Here is a 17,518-nt window from a genome sequence, read left to right as displayed (position 1 = left end):
CACTTACGCCCCAGCTTGATTCTTTAAAATACAAATGCTTCACAGTCTACACAAACTTTTAACCAGATAACTGCATTGGGCTTACAGTAGTAAAATAATGTAAACAGTAATTTTTAGGGGTGCCTGGCTGGCTCAGTTGGTGGGGCATGCAGCTCTTCATCTTGGGGTTATGAGTTCAAGCCCCACATTAGGTATAGAGATTATTCAAAAATAAAATGTTTAAAAAACAAAACAGTAATTTTTTTATTTACTTCACCATGCATAAATAAAGGGTTATTTTTATCTAAAAAGCTTTCCCTACTAATTTTTTTCTTACTTTTTCAAGTTAAACTTAGTCCCAATCACTCTCTACCTACCAATTCTACCTTTCTATTATAAAACAGTCTTAAAAGCTCATTCATTCTAATTTGGAATCAATGCCAGGGAAGTGACACAACGTGAACCACCCTGTTTGTTTCATGTAGGTGCCTAGAAACAACTTACAGTTTCTATTTGGAAAGAGACAAACCTGGATTATACATGGATTTTTACTGTGGAATCTGTTAACATTTCTTTTGCAAGCATCACCTTCAGTTTATGTGAGGAAACTTGTCCCCAGGGCATTATTTTAAGGAGTTTGTGAATTTATACTGCATAATGCCTCCAAATTAATTTTACCAAAGCAATTTTGACCATTTCACTACCCTACTCAAAAATGCTCAATGATCCTCTTTCTTTCTACATTGCCTACAGGCTAAAGTTCTAAAAGGTTCTCAACAATCTGGCAGCAATTAGTTCCTGGGACCTCACTTCCTATCCTCCCTACACAGACTCTCTCTTCTAACCAGGGCAAGGAGCTTAAAATTCCTGTCCAGTAAATTATGATGTGTGCTGTGGACCAGGAAAAGCTATGTATTGTATTCTAGCCTCTCTTTTTCCACTGAAAGTTTTATTGAAGTTATCCTGTTCTTTCTCCACAATTCCATATTGGTTGTGTTACAAGTGGACCTCTTAGATAATAACTGTGAAGAATGGTATCCATACCTGATAGAGATAGACAACCCCCAGAGAAGCTGGACTTGGAGCTTGAATTGGACTTTGGATTGTCTCCCTTTAGACAGAGGCTGTAAATGCATGTTAACAGTGTATGGGTAGGGAGGAAGATATGTATGGATGCTGAGAGTAGCCAGAGGCAGACTGTAGAGGACGCTGTGGATGCCTCCCAAACATATCACCCACTCCTTTCGTGGAGCAACCATGCTGTTTGGCAGCAAAACACATCTCCCACTACAGGTGGACCTTAATTTGTCTAAGCCAATCATGGTCATCCTGTATTCCTTGAAACTAACATTGGCTCATAACCCAAACCTAAGTCACTCAGTAGCTGTTATTCACCTGGCCACTGTAATTGGCTTAAGGATGGTACAATCAGAGCAAATCTGAGAAGTTTTGTTCAGTGGCTAAAAGAGGCAAGTCTCTTCTCCTGGATATGAATGAGGAATCATATAAGCCAGATGTAGTAATCAGACTTTAAGGTGGCCCCAATGATTCCAGCCTCCTGATATTCACATTTTTGAATAATACCCCTTTCACAGTGTCCCTGAATTGGTCTGTATGACCAATAGAGTGGGAAAGAAATGATGGTATGTCATTTCAGAGATTACATTATAACATACAGGGTTCTCTCTCCTCCTTTTCCCTCTCCTTACCCCTTTCTCTCTCTCATCACTTGCTCTCTGGAAAGCCAACTGCTATAACATGAGAAACCCATACATAGGCCCATCTAATAAGGAACTGAAGCCTCCAGCCAACAGCCAAATGAGTGAATTTGGAAGTAGATTCTCCAGCCCCAGTGAAGCCTCAGATGACTTACCACAGCCTGGCTGACATCTTAACTCCTGCCTTGTGAGAGACACTGAGATAGAGCCACTCAGCTAAGCCATGCCTAGATACCTGTTGCACAGAAATTGTGAGATAAGAAACGTTGACTGCTTAATTCATAAATTTTGAAGTGATCGTTATGCAGCAATAGTTAACTTATACACTTGAGGAATCATCTTGCAACCAACAAGAACACCAAGCTGATAATAAAGAGAAGACTATGAGAACAGTGGAGAAATGGAGCTACAGCCCTAATTAATGCACCTCTACAGCCCCCTTTACCTCTAGTTCTCTTTAGCTACATAAGCCAATAAATAAATGTCCTTTATTTTTTTAAGCCAATTTGCATTAGGTTTCCAATATTTGCAAAGAAAAGTTGGCTAATGAAGAATTTGTTTGAGAGGACTCAATACCTTCTGGTGCGACCTCCAAACCACCCTGATCTCTGCCCATTTCCTCATACAGCAGCCCTTTGTCTCTGCCCACTTACTCTTACCCATTCTTCATGGCATTGCTCAAGTCTCACCTTTTCTGATCTGATGACCAATGCAAGAAGGCATCCAGGTCATCTCAATTCAGACAGTACTTTTGCTGTCACTTCTGTTCGTTTAGCACTTGTCATACACTCTCTTATCTTTGATGAGTATGTGTTTATCTAGATCGTAACCTCCTTGAAAGTAGGAACCATTTTTATGCGCTTTTAATTCCCATAATTTTCATGATAGTAGACACTTGTTAAATATTGTTTGATTGACTCTATCAGTCATGCTTTCTTATGCAAAAGTGAACTACCTGACTTGGAATCAAAGATCTTCATTCTGGCAGGTCAGATGCCAAGATACCTGCTGTAGGAAAAGGAATAATCAGAAGAAAGGAGGGGGTTGTCTTTTTACTGGTCCATATTTTCTCAATTCCATTCCTTTTGAGCATACAATAATGAAGGATTTTAAAGATTCTACTTGGTTCCTGACAATATCATCTCATAAAACTTTCTGCATATTTGAAAAGGATACATAGCTCTCCAGGTAAGCCATGACTATTACATATATTTTTGTAGCAAATGTAATAGCCATTCTAAATAGCCTGAATTCAGAGTACAACTTCCAACCACTAACAACATTCTGGGACAGCTCCTACAGTTTTGATACGACTATGTTAAAGAAATCCAGTCCAATTTAAAACTTTACTTGCAGCCCCTTCCTTCCTGTAGGCCAAACCATTTGTGACTAGGGCCTGACACGGGAAAGGGGACTGGTTTCCCCTTCACTTTTCCATCCTTCCTTCTCGACTGGTGGGCTTGAGGGTTGGAGCTGCTAGTAGAAGCAGAGATAGAAAGGGACAAGTGTCTCTTTCAGTGCTGCATTAGGGCTTTCTCTTGGCTGATGCTGCTTATTGGCCTCTGGGTGGCAGACATCCTGACACTGGCTCTTCCATGGGGTACATGTGAGGGTTCTTTAGAGACTACTGAGGGGTGTCCGCAGGACAAAGTCTTCACCTTGATCTAATACTCCCCAGTTGCTACGGCCTCTTATGGAGGGTACTGACAAGTCAGCTCAAGTCCAGCTACTTTTCATGGAGGCTTCTTGACTTCTGGGAGGCTCACATATCACTGCCATGTCACAAGGTAGGCACAGGCTGCTCTGCTAGCTCACTTCTCTCTGCCCTATTGTCTCATTTCGATTATCTGTTCCTTCACTGATACAACCACTGGGATCAATCATATGGTTTGATGACAAAGAAATAAGATATCATTACCTTCTGGGACACCTGGGTGACTCAGTCGGCTAAGCATCCGACTCTTGATTTCGGTTCAGGTCATAATCTCACAGTTCACGGGATCGCGCCCTGTGTCGGGCTCTATGCTAACAGCACAGAGCCTTTTTGGGATTCTCTCTCTCCCTCTCTCTGTTCCTCCCCTGCTCTCTCTCTTTCTCTCTCTCTCAAAATAAACTTTTTTTAGAGATATCATTATCTTCTTTTAATCCCAGTCTCTGTAGATGGTTCTCAGAGCACCCTCAAAGGGGAAGCCACAGTGCTTTCCAGTAGGCCAAAATTCATGACTCTAACCATGTCCACCTCCCCTTATCTAGTCAAAAAGTAGATAGGGTTTGAGGAGTGGTTCAGCCTCAGATGATGATGGGCAGGGTACAGGGACGAGTTTCCTGGAGGGAGAGAGAGTCATTTGTCTGACTCATTAAATCCTACAGGTAATATCTGGTCTCAATATTCAGAATATGGTGTACTTTGTCCTTAACTTTGCTCCTAGTTGCCAGTTGCCCACTCAATACTCTGAAATACATGGCAAAGAAAGGAAACTTGGTCTGTTGGGGAAAACTGGGTTCTTGCCTCAGCTTGTGAGCATGAGCTACCACAATGCTATTATGGTAGTCTTAATTCTCCATATTTTCTCACTTGCAAAATGAGAATACTATTTACTTGATTGATCAGTTTCATATACAACACAAGCTAAAAAGAGAATCACATTAATTTCAATATTTATCTTGTGTCTATAGAAGAGCATTCAGTGAAAAAATATTTTCAGTTTCTGAGCACTGATTTATTATTTCAGCTTGTAATGTATTATGTATAAGGTGTTAGGACTCTTGTGAGAATTCAGTGTGATCATGCATGAGGATGGCTTTGCACAGAGGCAAGCACTCAATGAATATTACCCATCATTATTATCATCATCTCTGTGACCTTACACAAGTCATTTAAGCTCTCTGAGTCTTCATTTCCTCATTTTTAACTGAGGATAGTAACAGAGTTGTGAAGAGTCTATGAAACCATACTATCTGGAAGCAATTGTAAATTTCTTTGTAAATGTCAGATATTATTTATGAAACAAGGACATTAGACATTTAAAGGATTTTCCTCTTCTAAAATGCTATGCATTTACTATTTGGTACTATGAAGAAGGAGAAAAAAAAATTCACCTTTCAATATGGTGTGTTGGAGTCATTAATAAATAAAAGCAGCAAACACTGCCTCATTCTATCCATGAACTCACAATTTCCACAGAGTGTAAGAGACTGTTCTCTTCTATCATACTTTCAATTTTTATCTGTTCTCTGAAATATTTTACCTCCTCAATGTGTACATTTCAAGCACCTTCACATAACCTAAAATGGAAAGGAAATTGCTTAAGAGGCAGTGGAAAACTACCAAAGAATCAGCCAATAAAATTTAGTCATGGGGTGACCTATTCCAGTTCCTAACATGTAACACACTGGTGGGAAATTTTCTTTCTTCCATCCTGCCTTCAAATATGAACACTGATCCTGTCACAGAGATATTAACTCCATTTTGGAATTTCCAAATCTTATCATATTCCTTGACTGTTGAATAAGGTATAAAGTATATTCAAAAACTAAAGTTTCTTTTTAATCTATTTAAGTTACATGCATTGGCTAGTCTGTCAGAAATATCTTGACTGCATCAGCCAACTGAAATTTGAAAGAAACGTAAATCTAAGTTTCTATTTTCACAACTCACCATAATTATTTTATTGCAATCTTCAAGTATGAAATTGAAACAAACTCTGCTATGTCTGTCTTTAAGGAATAAAATAGTAGTTAATGTATTTTGGCTATTTAAGACATTCAGACTCACAATTATTTCTAACCATTAAGCTTTGAAATAGGAGATTTTCTTGGCAACAGAGTCAATTTCAAGTTTGAAAATGGAGCCTCTATGCAAAATCGCAAGTGGCTCTATCAAGAAAAATATCTTTTAAATGGTCTGGACATATTTATATAGCTCTTTATAATTTGAAAAGTGTCTTTACACACACTGTTTTATTTTATGTATGAGTTTCCTTGAGAGAGAAATAGAGGAGAAAAAAGAAAATGTGGTTTAGTGAAGGTCAGTGACTTACTCAAGGTCACAGGAACTGGTAAAGCAGAAAGGAATACATTGGTCTCTTGATTCCTGGCCTACAGATCCCTCTCACCAAAACAGGCTGCTTTAGAAATCCATAGAGTGCTCTGAAATTCTAAAAGACCATCTTACCTATCACCCTGCCATGTACAAGTTAAAATCATGCCACTTAAACCCAGACATTCAAGATCATGCCCATGATGGAGAAATGCTTACAACACATTTCATTTACTCATTCAGTCATTTGAAAACCATTTGTTGAGGATACACTATGTGTCCAGCTTTGTGGTGGCACTTGGAATGCAGTTGTAAGTAAACCAGACATGGTTCCTACTGTCCTGGAGCTTACAGTTTAGTCATGGAGATAAATACTGCTCACACACTCACCCAGTAAATACTGTATATCACTAAGAACCAGAAGTAAGTCCAGAAAGAGTATAGCATGCTTTAAAAATGTCTAATACAGAAACCTGGCCTCATCTGAAACATCAGGGGTGGCTGGGATAGGATGAAGGGGTGGGGAAATAAGGAGCATCCTAGGCCATGGAAGGACATGCCAGGCCAGGAGGATCACATCTGTAGAAACCCCAAGGCAAGAAGGAAAATTGAACATACTTTATGATAGCAATTTTATTGAAGCAAAGGTAGGAAAGTCTAGCAGGAAATATACCAAATCATTTACGATGTTTTCTTTTGGAGAGGAATTGGCAATGTTCGTTTTCTTATTTATGCTTTATTGAAATGTTCCAAATTTTCTAAAATGAAAAATATGAGTTGTGTGATCTTGGGGGCAAGTCGGCCTAAAGAAACGGGAAAGAGCTGACTAGAAAATCTAGCCCAAAAGGTTCCCATGTGAGAAGAAGGGAAAACAAGACTCTCCCAGTCACTCCAGGCCAGAAATTCAGGAGCTGAAGTGTGAAGCTGAAAAGTAAACAGTACGAGAACATAATTAGTGCTTTGGTGATTTAAAAGGTCCCTAAATACTCAAAATGTATAAGCTGTGAATGAAAAGGAACAAATGTGTACTGAGCCCTCTTATGTGCCAAGAACTATCCTACTCTCTTTATGGCATTTCCTGGGAACAGTAGTATACAGATAACGGTGCTTTATTTCTACAATTTGCCCACTGACTGTGTTCCTTTCTCCCACACTAAACCCTAGAAGATGTGAATTATAATCCCATTTTACAAATAAAAATGAAAGTGAGATTTAAAGAGAGGTTAAGTAATTTGCTCAAAGCTGAACATCTATTAGGTAGGAGGGCTGAAATTAAAAGAAAAGTTCTGATTCCAAAGGAGCTCCTAGGACTCCTGTCACCTGTATAAATGTGATGGAGATCGTTTACATTAAGATTTTCCCATTAAGAATTGGGGAAAAAGTATGATTATGGTTGTTTTGCTGCTAGCCAAAAGGGACAGTATTGTGCTGGTAGGATGGTACGGGGGCCTGTGCTGTGGAGAGCACAGTATTTCTAAACATTTACATTGTGCCAATGGTCTGTTCTCATCACATTAGAAATCTTGTCTAATTTAGTTCTCAAAACAAGCATATGACATAGGTACTATTATCATCCCTAATATGCAGATAAGGAAATTGAGTTCTAGACAGGTAAAACAATAATAGCTTGCCCAAGATCACACAGATCTGTCACAGCAGGCAAGATGGATCCAGAATCTGTAGGCCTAACCATCACACTACACTTCCTTCCTAAATTCTTAACGGATTCTCTTGGTTCCTTCTACATGTGAGTGATCTATTTCCAAAACTTCCTTCCATGGGCTGGTACCTCTGCTTAGACTGGTGAAAAACAAGTTTCTCTGGAAGCTTGAAGCAGGCAGAAAACCACTTTGATACTACCTTTTACCTAAAAGTTTTGAGACCTGGCCTAGAGAAAGTCTGCTCCTAATTCTTGGAATGGAAACTAAACAATAATCCTGAGGCTCCTATTGCCCAAAAGCAGCTTGCCTTGCAAAAACAAAGTGTCTAGCTTAGTGGTTCTCAAACTGTAGCATACATCAGAATCACTCAGAGAACTTGTTAAAATGCAGATTGCTGGGCACCACCCCCAGAAATTCTGACTCAGTAGGTCTGGAGTAAGGCCCAAGAATTTGCCCTCTAACAAGTTCCCAGGTGATGCTGATGTTGCTGGTGGAGAGACTTTGAGAACACCTGACACAGTCTCAAGGAAGGCAAGACCATTCTGGGAAAGAAGCAAGACTCACAGGAGTGTCAGCACCTTGCACCTAGGCCCTGAAACTGAGTTTCTCCCATCCTGGCCCCAACTCTCCTTTCATGACCTAATTCCAGAGTAAGTGAATGAGGTGAAGAAGAAACTATGGCTCTCAAACCTGCAATGAACCAAGACTGGAAGTGTTTGCTGAAAAAAACAAACAAAATAAAACAAAAAATGGACGTTCACTTGTTTTGTTTTGCTTTGTGTTCTATAGTGGTTTTGTTTTGTTTTTGTTTGGTTTTTGGTTTTTGGTTTCTGGTAAGGGATTCTGATTGATATGTCATTTAGGTAATTGTCCTTAACCTGGAAGTAAAAGCAAGACCTACCCAAGCTTTAAAATGTTAGTTACATTAATCCTCAAATCTCTAAGTTCACCTACAAATGTACAAAATAAAAATTCCATTTTACTTTTTGAGTTACAAAGGAAGTCCCAAAACCCAAAATGGTGACTTAAGTGACAACCGAGCGCCCTCTGGTGGGAACTGAATTCTCCATGGTCCAAAGGCTGCAGGAGTGTTTCCCATGCTGAACAGCAATAAATGAGATTTCCATTACTTTTTGAACTTTTTGAAGTCAGTGAATGTATTGTGTATTGAGGACAAATATAAGAAAAAAGACTGACTTGAGGAGAGATATTTTGGAACTGTTATGAAAACCGAAGGAAGCTAAATTTTAGATGAGATTGATCTAAGTCAAATCTGTTACTCCTCAGATTTTTACCCACTAGTTTTAGCTCCATTGATGATTCTTGCAAGAATCAATTACTATGATGATGACAGAAAATATTTTTATTTACATTATAGACTCCAAAGCACCTAAATAGCACGTTAATACACATAACTAGAATTCTGGAAAACTCTTAAAATTATCTCAAGTTATAAATGTATTCTACTGGGGGCACCTGGGTGGCTCAGTCTGTTGAGTGTCCGACTTCGGCTCAGGTCATGATCTCACAGTTCATGAGTTCCAGCCCCGCACAGGGCTCTGTGCTGACTACTTGGAGCCTGGAGCCTGCTTCGGATTCTGTGCCTCCCTCTCTCTCTATGCCCCTCCCGCCCTCACGCTCTGACTCTCTCAGAAAGAGAGAATAAATAAATAAATAAATAAATAAATAAATAAATAAATTCTACTGGTCTCCCTTGAAAATGCCTATGACTTTCACTGAAGTCATCAGCCTTGTTTCCATTTACTTGACATTATATAAAACAATCTTTTGTATTTTGTAAACTATCCTGACCCACTGCGTGGATCTCTCTGAATTCACAGCACAGAGCTATAGGTTCAGAGCCAGGTCTAAGGGATTCAAGTCAGGACATCTTTAAGATATTAAGTCGAAGAGGTAATCTCTAGAGTTTGCATGGTTGCTAGTAACCACCAGCTGGATTATTATAACATGACATCAATGTTTTCCTACCAACCCTTCAGTCCATCAGAAGAGCTGATGAAAATTTTGAACAAATTGTATTTTTGAACATAGTAACTGAATTAGAATTCTATTCTGCATTTCCTTCTTTTTAGAATTCTAATAATAGCAGCTAGCATTTATTCAATGTAAACTATGTGTTATTCACAAGCTTACTGGATGTGTTCCTATTTCCATGTTCCAGATCAGGAAACTCAGACTTAAAGTGCTTAGAACTCTCACCCAAGTGCACACAGCTAATAAAGAGCAGAGCAGAGATTTAAAGCCAAGAATTTCTAACTATAGTCAACCAGTATAAGGAGGCATACTACCGCCTCCCTTTTTTTAAATCTTTTTGCCAATAATAAAGAAAAAGACAAGTAGGGACACAAGTAGTATTCTCTTGGAAGGTGCCCCATTATCTTTATAAATCTGTTCCTCTTAGACTCCTTTATTTCTATGGAGGCAGCAGCATGTTCTCAATCCCTTGTAATCCAACCATTTATAACATTTGACCTAAGCCACACTACCAAATGCAGTGAACTACCCAATCGTTTTCACTGCTGGTCCCCTCCTTTCTATTCCTGTTTCTAGCATTCTGGTGCACCATCCTGACTCTTCTGTCTGGCTTCAATCTCTCTACCTCTATTTTGTCTCATTTACTACCCAAGATCATTCTTCCCAAAGCATGGCTCTGCTTGCACATTTGCCCAATGCAAAGCCCAAGGCCCATTAGGCATAGAACCCTAAGACATTCATGACTTGGTTCCAACCCACCACTCCAGTCACATCCTCTTTATCATGCTTAGCAAACTCTTTACTCCAGTCACAAACAGGAAGTCTCAGCTCTTCTCAAACAATATCCTGAGGGTATCCATGCCTTCTCTGGGACATTTCCACCCCATCATGTCAGCTAAATGCAAATCTTACCAATCCTTCAAGGCCTACATCCAAATACTACTTTCTTTATGATTCCATCATTCCTGATTATGCAAACTAGAATTTACTTCTGCTCCTCTAAATTTTGTTTCTACTTCCCCTGTGCCATTTATTGTTTCTCACCTTGTGCTACAGGACAAATCCACAGGAGTGGTTGACAAGTACCTCAAACTTCGCATCTGATGTCATCATCTCTCAAGTCTAAACCTTTCAGAAACCTGGGAGTTATCCTGAATCCTCCTCCTTCCCTCAGCCTCACCCCTCACAGTAAATCAGGGTCCAGATTTTGTACTCCCCAAATATCTCTTACATTTGCTCCCACTGAGTACTCTTATAATGCCCTGGTTTAGGTTCCCCCTTATCGTTCACAGAACTATAGCAATTAGTGTCAACTCTGTTCTTATATCTGATCTTACTTACTTCCTCAAATGCATCAACTCACCACACAAGACATCTCTTGGAAATTCAAAACTCCACACCACTCTGCTGCTTAATACCATCTGTAGGTTCTCCACTGCCCACAGAGCACAGTCCAAGATCCACAGCAGAGAAACTTCCATCCTCCACTTTGCATCCTACTACTTTCCACCTTCACTTTACAGTTGAGTAACTGCAAACGGATTCTAGTTCCTTGAACACACTGTTATTTTACACTTCTCTGCCTTTGTTCTTGCCTGGATTAACCTTCTCATCAACACTCCTTTTGCAGGGTTCTGCGTTGCATTACCCTTGGGGATACCATTCACACAGGATACAATTTGTTGTGCCAGCAATAGCCCTTGGTACCCTCAGTCCCTCTTCTCTACCTAATGAACTCATACCTGTTATTTTGGTCCAGTTCAAAATTCATCTCTCCCAGAAGCTTTCCTGGAATTCTTCAGTAGTCTTGCACATGGCTTCTTACCATATTTTAAAACAAACATCTGGTTATGCACTTGCTTCTCCCATTACCAGGCTTGAGGGCAAAGACCATGACTTGTCTTTGTAGCTCTGACTCCTAGCCCAGTGTCTCACACACTCAATAAATGTTAGTTAAACTGAAATGTTATGTTCATGCCATTTCACTTGCAGGACTGTGATTTGGTAGAGAGAAGGAATTCTGGCTTATAGCACATATCTTTACATTCTTCATAGACATCATACAGAAAGCTGACTGAGTTATCAGCATACCCTGGAGAGCTTTTTTTAAACATAAATTAGTTGGAATTGAGCATATTTCAAAGGTGGCATATATCACATCATTGGGGGTGGCGAGATAGCAACCATTTCTCCAACAGTGTTAATTTTCACTATATATATATATATATATATATATATATATATATATATATATATATGATACAATGTGACTAATAGTTTAATAATTTGATTATGATAGGGAGCTAATGCTGAGTGAGTAGAGAAAATGTGTATGAGACATAGGACACAGAACCACTTTCCTGGAATGGCTGGCTACTCTGTTGGCATGTCCGATATTTATTTGAGTATATGTTTTTTCTTATGTTAACTTTGATATTCATGAATTGTGCTGCAAGCAAAATTGCCAGGTAAGGCCAAAGATTAAAGAGCAAAATGAGGCTCTGGAGTGAGTGGAATGTAAAGAAAATGAAGTGTGTTTTGTCAGTTTTAATATAATTTATTATTTTTAGCATCTAGTAACTAAATACATTTATATTCAAAATTCCTTTATTATTGAAATCCCTGCAGCAAAAATAACTTGGTTATTGCCAATCTAAAATTCTCTAACCCCTAATTTCCTGTTGCTACTGAAACAATTGTTTTGATAACATACTTTATGTTGTGAAAAGTATCTTAGGAATGATACTATTGAATTATAGCAAAATAGATTATATTTTTTTAACAACGGCATTGGGACAACTAGCTGACTGAATGGAGATTACAGACTAGAGGAGAAAAAAAACATTAAGCAACATCAACATGACCAAACTTGAATTCATCTTTTTTCCTAAATCTGACTTTCTTCACACCTCTCTAACAGAGGCACAGCTGCTCACACCTTTTTAAGATGGGCATACTATGTCATATTTAACTCTTTTCATGCCCTCTCCCCAGTATCCAACGTATCAGCTAGTCTTATCAATTCTACCTCCTAAGCATCTTGTGAATCTATCCACTCTTTTCCAATGAACTCCCAAAAACCCAGTTTAGACCTCCATCATCTCATATCTGGATTTCTGCAATAGTCTCCTAATGAGTCTGCCCCCTCTATGCTTGTGCTTTACCAATGCATTCTTACAAACCACAGCCAGAGTGTTCTTTCTAAAAGCAAATCCAATCAAGTCACTCACCTGCTTGTAACCCTTCAATGACTTCCCACTCATTGTAGGATAAAAACCATACTCCGTAATGCGGCTAACAGAACCCTGCATCATCTGGCCCCTTCTCTAGCCTCATCTCTTGTCACTTTCTCCCTCAAACAGGCTTATCCAGACACAATGAATTCACTTCACTTGTCTCTTACTTTCTGGCTTTTGTATATGTGTTGAATCTGCATAACCACTGTTTTTCTATCCCTTTGCCACTTCCCTACTTATCAAGCAGCTTACCTGACACCCCTTCCCACCAGATTGTGTTGGAGTCTGAGGTCTCTGTTCTTCATGTCATCTTGTACTATGTCCATAATAGCTGCTACCATACCAAATTGTTTTATCTGTTTCCTTCTCCCTTTGTCCCACCAGACTATAAATTCACAAAGGTAGGAATTTTGCCTATCATGCTCATTCTCATACTTCAGGGCTTAGCAATATCTGGTACATAGTGGGCATTCAGTAGTTAATTAGTCAAATGCATGGATGGATAAATAAACTAATGAATGAATAGAAGTATAATGTGTTATAACCAAAAATTATTGTAGAGTATGAAGACCACCCTCAGGTTCTAGGATTCACTAGAAAGATTCACAGTATACAGAGAAGCTATTATATTCACAGTTATGGTTTATTACAGCAAAATGATACAGATTAAAATAAGCAAGGGAAAAGGGCATAGGGCAGAGTCCAAGAGAAACCATATTCAATCTTCCAATTGTTCTGTCCCTGAGGAGTCTCATGGACAGTGCTTAGTTCTCCCAGCAATGATGCATAACAACACATGCAAAGTGTTGCCAACTAAGGAAACCCACCTGAGATCTTTGTTACAGGGTTTTTATTGGGGATAATCACATAGGCATGAAGCAATGAAGTCTTATATGACAGTCGCCAGCTCCCCACCCAAAGGTCAAACTGATGCAGATGACCCAAAGCCCAAGGCATAAAAAAACAAGCATTTGCCACCAACAGGGTTAGCATACATAAGCTATCTAGTGTGATACAAAGTCTCAGGTATACAAAGACACAGTTATCAGGAAGAATATTCAAGGCATCAGAGGTTACCTCCCAGGAGGTGGTCAAGACCAGTCCTGAAGATCCTCAGAATGTGCAGGGTTTGGATAAATTAATCCAACCAATTAATCCTTTACTAGTGAGTTAATCCTTTACCACTTATAGAAATTCAGTAGAGTGGGGGCGCTTAGGAAGACCTCCCAACAGAAATGACACTGGAGTTGTATAGCAAAAGACACACATCAGTCAGAAGAAATATAGGCAAAAAATGATGATGAACAAAATCATCAAGGCATATGCCAGAATGGCTCTTTAGGGGACTGAAAATAGCTCATATGGCTGCAGTCCTCTCTTCTCACAGATATTCAAGCTTCCATGAAGTTCCTATTGCTGCCCCTCTCACACCTGTGTTTAACCTCTCTCTCTCGGACATCTTTTTAAAAACTGGAAAAATGAATTTACATCATCCTGTATTCTTCCTAATCTGTTTTGTATGATGTGCAGAACTTTCTGCCCTGTATCTCACAAATAATTTCTTTCAAAGTATTGTCTGCATCTATTTTTAAAGTCATAAACCAAGTATTTATTATTTTCTTTCTTGTAACAACCTTGCTTAGGGGCAGTGAGAATACTACACTCAGGTCATCTCCTGAGTGTGGGAGAGTGGTAGGATAGCAGAAAATATTGGAAAGGAAGAATAAGTATCTCAAAATGTAATCTCACTATATTTGTATACCTCCTTTCAAATTTCTTAAGAGAAGATAGTCTTCCATATGGTCTGAATTCCCCCATAACACATTGCTCATGAATTTATATTAGGTCAAGACTTTATAGCCATGATCCCTTATTCTTTATAATTAAGTAAAACAGCAAATGTGAAAATAGCATAGTGCCTATACCCAACACTCAATAAATTATTGTTGAAACTGAACCCTAATACTCTAAGTACCATTTCAAAATTCAAAAAGAGCAACAATTTGAATGTACATAGAATTCAAGGTTTGACTGAAGTGTACCTTCTTAACCATCAAAGCAACCAAACTTTACAAGAGATAAAAACTCAATCTAAAATTTTCCATAAGAAAATACTGGGAGGACTAGAAGAGTTAAACTTTGAGGGGGAAAGTGAAGCAAACCAGCTATGAACAATTAAACTAAGCTATGTCTAAGGCCAAAACCAAATTAAAGGAGGCCTAATGAGAAGTAGGTTGAGGCCTAAAAGAAATCTCAAATGCCTTCCTCACCCTGATATTACCTTGCAATGAGTCCATGGGAGTTTGTGTTTAAAGAGCAAAAATGTGCAGGCATTTGCTACAGAAATTGCTGTTTTCTTACATATGGTATATTGTTCCATAAATGTTTAGTGGTAATGAGGATGATGCATATTGCCAGCAGGAAAAAGACACAGGGATTGTTTAAAGGAAGAGAAAATGCAAATACAGATGCCCAAATGAAATTTTTATGAATTTATTAATTTTTGAAAGTTTTATGAAAGACTTTTGAAAAAGACAACAAAATATTAAAACTAATATTACTGCTCAGCTTCAAACCCTCCTCTCTCATAATACTGATGCATGTGTATAACCACAAAAGAAGTTTTATTTTAAATGAAAACATTTCAAGAAAACGTAGACATTTCAAAAACCTTGAACATCATCTCTTTAAAAGAAAACAAAGCTGTGAAAAGCTAAAGGTTTGTGATTTTAATGAGGGTTAACAATGATAATGAAAAGCTACTTTGCACACAATAGTCTGTTCATTGGCGATAACTCAGGCCTGTCTGCAGAACCACCTGTTTCATATCCAAGACATGGTAAGTGCATTTTAAAACAAAACCTTAAGAGATTTCATGACATTCTAAATTTGGATCATTATCATCATCTTATACAATGAGCCAAAACTCAAATGTATGGTTTGCTTCTCTCCCGATCAACCTTTTATATACTTGTCAAAGGGAGAAGCAGAAAATTGGGTAAGGGATGGTTTTATTTTCTTCCTGAGCAAACATTAGCCAGACTATTCCAAAATCAGATCAAAGATATAATTATTCTGTTAAGAAAACACAAAACAAACTTAAGAAGCAACAGAAAATGTTAATATGGTCTGAAATTCCCACTAGCATAATCAACCAAAAACAAGTACCAGAACTCTCCTCCAAATCTTAATCCATGTTAATTACAAATGACAAATATAGTTAATATAAACCATAATGGTCTGAACTAATTTGACTGAGCATGCAATGCAGTGTTGGCAAGGTCAGGCTTTTGTGCTCAATTACTGTTCATTCAAGCTGACTTTAAAGAAACTTTTGTGGGAAGGAACAATGATCCCAATATCCTACAAACAACTAACCAACATGAAAATTTAAATAATCTAATGCAGGTTTCAGTTAGTTAGAATTCTAAAGACACACAACTCATGCAAAAGTCTATTTGTAAATTGATTCTGTTCATCACAATTCGGTAACACTCTGTCTGAGGTAATTTGTGACAATGAATTGAAGGCATCAGGAGTGTGGTCAGTACAGGAAAATCAATCTATTAGGAAAAATTACAATGACTAGTGGTGGCAGAAGAAAATAAATAACCATAATGGTGATTGGAGGTATCTTGACACAGAGGGAGACAGCTATAGACTGAGGGTCTGAATACTGAACCCTAGCTATTTTAAGGTATCAAAAAATTAGGGATGATCCCCTTACTGGGGCAGATGTCTTTCTGATTCTCTTTTATTGGGATGGAGGAAATTTTCAGTACACCAAGAAACAAGCTGAAGGGGTTTTCACTATCCCGAATTCTTGTCCAAATATGTAGTAGCAAGTATTACCATGGGTTACCGAATCTGCTCCTACCCTCTCTCTGAAGGTGGGAGTTTTCAGTTATCCAAATGACCCAGAACCTCAAAACTGCTTAGGTCACTTGGTTCCCAGTGAAGATACATAAGAGATGTCTACTATCTATACTAGCAAGGCTAGGTGCCCATTCCAAAGGAGTAAACCTTTACTGCTTTCCTCATAGCAGAAAATGTGAGCCAGTGGTTGAATCCAGTCATGGCTTTCTTTTTTTTTTTTTTTTTTTTTTTTCTTAACGTTTATTTATTTTTGAGACAGAGAGAAACAGAGCATGAACAGGGGAGGGGCAGAGAGAGAGGGAGACACAGAATCCGAAACAGGCTCCAGGCTCTGAGCTGTCAGCACAGAGCCCGACGCGGGGCTCAAACTCATGGACCGTGAGATCATGACCTGAGCCGAAGTCGGACGCTCAACCGACCAAGCCACCAAGGCGCCCCCAGTCATGGCTTTCTTAATGAATCCATGACAATGATGAAAAGGTGTTTTCTTAAGCTTTTGCTCTATCCACTTATTTCAGTACTGAGGCCTGTGAATTAAACTGACAAAAGACAGATCAACAGGACAAAAGGCATGCAAATATTGTTGATGTTAATATTTTTACATGTATAGGGGCTTCACAGAAAAAAGGGAAAACCTAAGGATGTAGTTAGATTCAGAGGTTGTACATTTTAACAAAGGGCAATAAATTGTAGAAAAAAACTAGACAAAGTAAAGGGAGGTTTGGTGATAAATTGTGGGAAAGTGAGTAGGAAATAAATGAGGGAAACTAATGGAAGAGTTATTTTAGTAAAGTATGTTGATGCAGACTCACCTTAATGCCAGCCTTCCATTTCTAGACAATGGTCACTTTCCTCGTCCTGGTACAGGAGATGGGGTATATTTACGCCACCTTCACAAAGGGAAATTTGTGTTCAGCTTTAAGGCAGATAAAAGGAGGGCAGAGAACATCAGTCTTGACATTCAAGCCAAATTTTGGATGAGGGTCCACTTTGCTACTACAAAATGGCCATACA

The 17,518-nt window shown here is 38.7% G+C and overlaps 1 long non-coding RNA gene across 5 annotated transcripts in view; it reads right to left on the bottom strand.

Moving 5' to 3' along the window:
- The window catches only part of LOC122216071, a 131,212-nt gene that overhangs the window by 105,926 nt on the left and 7,768 nt on the right, over positions 1-17,518 (bottom strand). For 3 of the 5 annotated variants that reach the window (XR_006200677.1, XR_006200680.1, XR_006200679.1), the window contains 3 exons: positions 17,317-17,394; positions 11,135-11,212; positions 6,393-6,660 (listed from right to left, as the gene is read on the bottom strand). This is a non-coding gene — a long non-coding RNA (uncharacterized LOC122216071). Of the gene's footprint in view, positions 1-6,392; positions 6,661-11,134; positions 11,213-16,901; positions 17,044-17,316; positions 17,395-17,518 lie in introns of those variants that run through there. The other 2 variants (XR_006200681.1, XR_006200678.1) reach the window with 2 other exon arrangements.

The sequence above is a fragment of the Panthera leo genome, chromosome A3 (genome assembly GCF_018350215.1).
Source record: "Panthera leo isolate Ple1 chromosome A3, P.leo_Ple1_pat1.1, whole genome shotgun sequence".
Lineage (NCBI taxonomy): Eukaryota > Metazoa > Chordata > Mammalia > Carnivora > Felidae > Panthera > Panthera leo.
Note: the sequence above shows the minus strand (reverse complement) of the source record. Positions and strands in the feature narration are given on the sequence as shown.